This window comes from Trachypithecus francoisi, unplaced genomic scaffold (genome assembly GCF_009764315.1).
Source record: "Trachypithecus francoisi isolate TF-2019V2 unplaced genomic scaffold, Tfra_2.0 Lachesis_group8, whole genome shotgun sequence".
In the NCBI taxonomy this organism is placed as follows: Eukaryota; Metazoa; Chordata; class Mammalia; order Primates; family Cercopithecidae; genus Trachypithecus; species Trachypithecus francoisi.
In genome coordinates this window covers 23327855-23331857 of record NW_022681473.1, presented here as the reverse complement: position 1 = coordinate 23331857, position 4003 = coordinate 23327855, and the positions used below count along the sequence as shown (strand labels likewise).

General features: G+C 39.8%; 1 pseudogene; it reads left to right on the top strand.

Moving 5' to 3' along the window:
* The first annotated feature begins 308 nt into the window (after nucleotides 1–308).
* On the top strand, nucleotides 309–2948 carry LOC117081278 (annotated as a pseudogene).
* Nucleotides 2949–4003: the final 1055 nt, after the last annotated feature.

The window sequence follows — 4003 nt, the reverse complement described above, 5'->3', positions numbered from 1 at the left end:
CAGAACACAGGCCACCTCTTCCCCTCTCTGTTAGACTGCAGCTGAGACTGAATAGCCAGAATGACAGCACAGAAACACAGTGCGCTGCAGAGAATGTGTCTTTCAGAACTTAGGCATCTGCAGAGGTATTTAAATTGAACTGCCATGTTCCCTCCCACACACAGCTAGAGGATTTGAGTTGTCCTTTAGCAGTAGCAGCATGAGGCTCTGGGTAAACTGCCTCATGCAGCACTAATTTAGATAGCAGTTTTCAACTGAATGTACATTGCATCACAAATCAAGGTACTGTCTGTGCTGGAAGACAAACGATGTCAAACATCTGTCGAAAAACACGTCTACAGGTTGTAACAAGCCAAGCTTACAAACAAGCACAGGCACAGACACCCCAATTATTTTAGTGGTGGGAGCCTTATGGTTCTCAACTGAGTTCTTTCTGACAGCAAGGAAGTCCTTCAAGACACCAGCCAAGACATCACCCAGGAAAGGTGAGTGGGTTGCTTAGAGAAGGAAGGGCCTAACAGGAAGGGTCAGAAAGCGACCTTTTTTGAGTTCTGAGGACCAGGTACTGTGCCAAGTAATTTATGTGTGTCATTCTCTCTCTCTGTCTCCCACATATATATGTTATCCATATATGTTATTCTATATGTTATCCATATAGGAGTTAACCAACTTGCCAAAATTAAGGTGGGCAGAGCCAGAAAAAGATTCAGACTCAAGTTCTCCCTGATTCTATAACTTGTTCTCACCCTACTTTACTCCAATTTCAAACGATAGCTTGCTGTAGTTTCAGTCATTCACTGGAAGAAAATAGATTGTGTACCTAATATGTGCCAAGCACTATTCCAGGAACGGGGAAGCCAATGGAACATAAAATATACCTCGTTCTTACCTTCATGGGGGAGATGGAAAACAAAACAAATGAATACCAATGGGCAATAGGTCTGGTGGTGGTAACTGCCATGAGAAGAAAAAAAAAAAAAGCAATGTCTAGTGCATAGAGAGTGATAAGGCTTATTATTTTCAGTAAGGTAGTGACAGAAGGTCCCTGATGGAATAGCATCAGCAGAGTGTGAGAGGATTCATGGCTATATATGAGCCATACTCATATGGGCAGAAGAACATTTTATGGGCCGGGCTCAGTGGCTCATGCCTGTAACCCCAACACTTTCAGAGGCCAAGGCGTGCAGATCACCTGAGGTCAGGAGTTCCAGACCAGCCTGGCCAACATGGTAAAACCCTGTCTCTACTAACAATACAAAAATTATCCAGGTGTGGTGGTGGGCACCTGTAATCCCAGCTACCCAGGAGGCTGAGACAGGAGAATCGCCAGAACCCAGGAGGCAGAGGCTGCAGTGAGCTGAGATCGCACCATGACACTCCAGCCTGGGTGACAGAGCAAGACTTCAAGCAAGCAAGCAAGCAAACAAGCAAGCAAGCAAGAAAGAAAGAAAGAAAGAAAGAAAGAAAGAAAGAAAGAAAACATTTTAAAGTAGCAGCACACGCAAAGACCCTAGGAGGCAGTATATCTCAAATGTTTGAGTTTCTTGAAAGAGCAAAGTGACTGTGGAATCTGGAGTATAGTGAGAGAGGGTGAAATAGTAAAAATGAGAACAATGAAATATCTGAAGGTCAAATAAACTAAGGCCTTATACACCATGTTAAGGGATTTGGAAATTACTTTGGGCATAATGGGAGGCTACTGGTTTTAAGCACAGACATGACAAAGTATGACTTATGTGTACTGCTGCTATGTAGACAATAAACTGTGGAAAATCAGTGATGGAAATAGAGACACCAATTAAGAGACATCTGCAATAATCTAGGTGAGATTGTGGTAGAAGGGAGCAGAGTTGTTGCAGTGAAGGCAATAAGAAGTGCTTAAATCCAGGATATAGTTAAAGATAGAGTATGAAGAATTTATGGACAGATTGTATGTGTGGTGTAAGAAGAAAAGAGTTAAGATGACTTCAATTTTTCAGTTTGGGCAACTAGAAGAAAAATATCCCCATTACTAGAAGGAGAACACTGAAAAAGTAACAGTCATGTCATGGGGGCATGGGGACTAATCAAGAGTTCAGTTATGTTTGAGATAACTGTTTTACTTCTGAATCATGTTGGACATAATAGACTAGAGTTTGGGCTAGGGATACAACAGACCTGAACCCAGACAAATTCAGTTACATGCCCTTTTCATCTGTTTCCAGCCTTCTTTTAATTTTCAATCCCCTTTATATCAGAACTACTGACTTTTATAAGTCTCTAATTATATTAGGTTCCTACGAGGGCTGTGAAAGAAATGTGACACTTGTTTTTTTGTGTGTTTAAAAAAGAACCGTTCTTAAAAATCAAGCAAAGTAGCTTCTTGCCGCATCTACTGCAAGAATAAAGACATTCTCAGCAGACTGTCGACATTCCAGAAAATGTCAACATCACTCTGAAGGGACAAACATATATTGTGAAGGGCCCCAGAGAGATCTTGCAGAGGGACTTCAACCACATCAATGTAAATCTCGGTCTCCTTGGAAAGAGAAAGAAGAGGCTCTGGGTTGGCAAGTAGTGGGGAAATACAAAGGAGCTGACTATTGTTTGCACTCTTTGTAGTCATGAATAGAAGAACATGAGCAAGGGAGTTGCACTTGGCTTCCATTGCAACATGAGGTCCATGTGAGCTCACTTCTCCATCAATGTCATTACCCATGACCAACGGGATCTGGTTGAATTAGAAATTTCTTGGGTGAAAAATACATCTGCAGAGGCCAGGTGCTGGTTGTTCAGTATCTCAGTCCCAGAAAGATGAGTTAATCCTTGAAGTAAATGACATTGGGCTTGTTTCAAGTTCAGCTACTTTGATTGAGAAAGCTGTAACAGTTAAAAACAAGAATATCAGAATATTTTTGGATACTATCTATGTCTCTGAAAAAGGAACAGTTCAGCAGTCTGATGAATAAGACCTAAGAGTTGTCCAGCTTCAGAAACAAGATGCCAGGTGATTTCTAAGACCCATTTGCAATATTTTATTGATGAAATTTTAAAAAAAACTATTGATTTGAGATGTTTTCTTAAAAAAAAACTCAAGCAAAGTGAAGATTATTTTTCAATCATACAAAAAGATATAGAAATAACAAACCTACTAATTTCATCAAAGTGATTAGAATGGCATTATGTTAATTAGAGGAGATATAAAAAGAGCTATGAAGAAAAAAGAGTGGGGTTTCTGTAAGAAAAGAGAAATGTTGCTACAGAAGATGGATAACAGTTCATATTGAATGCTGCCTCAGAATTCCCTCAGCTTGAAAGATATCCAGTTTGACATGCTTTGCAGTGCTACTATGATGTTACACGTCTGAAAAGAGTAGAACATTCTATCAATGGCTTTAAGTAGCACATAAAACAATGGTAACTAAATTTGACACCTCTCTAAAGGGAAGAAAAGTGGCTCTTCCAAGCCCTGAAGAAATGATAGATATACAAGGAAATCTGGGTGTGTGATTTGGTTATGTGCTCAGACAGATCTTAGGCATCAGAGTTAGGGACAGGCAAAGCCTTTTTTGAGCAAGGAAGGAGGGAAGAAAGAGGGGTGGCAAAAGGGAGGGAGAGAGAGAGATTGAGAATGATAATTTGTATTATAGGTAATTTTTTAAAAATAGGAAAGAAGAAAAGAAGGAGATAGAAAACATATTACAAGATGAAGAGTTTCTAGGAATTGTTGTTTAACCTGGAGAAGGAAAAGCATAGGAATATATTTAAGAGATGGACTTCCATACAGAAGGAAGTTGAGACTTCTTTATAGCTTCAGAGGGCAGAAATCACAATTTGGCTAAGTCCAGACTCAAGACAACTGGTATTTTCTCCTTGCTGGCCATGTCAACTAAATCAAGTTATACCTCCTTGTGCCTTAGGTATGTCTTCTGTAAAGTGGAAATATTAAAAGCATGTCCTTCAAAATAGTGTGAGGATTAGCTAAAATAAATTTGATGAAATAAGTGAATGGACAAGGCTGGGG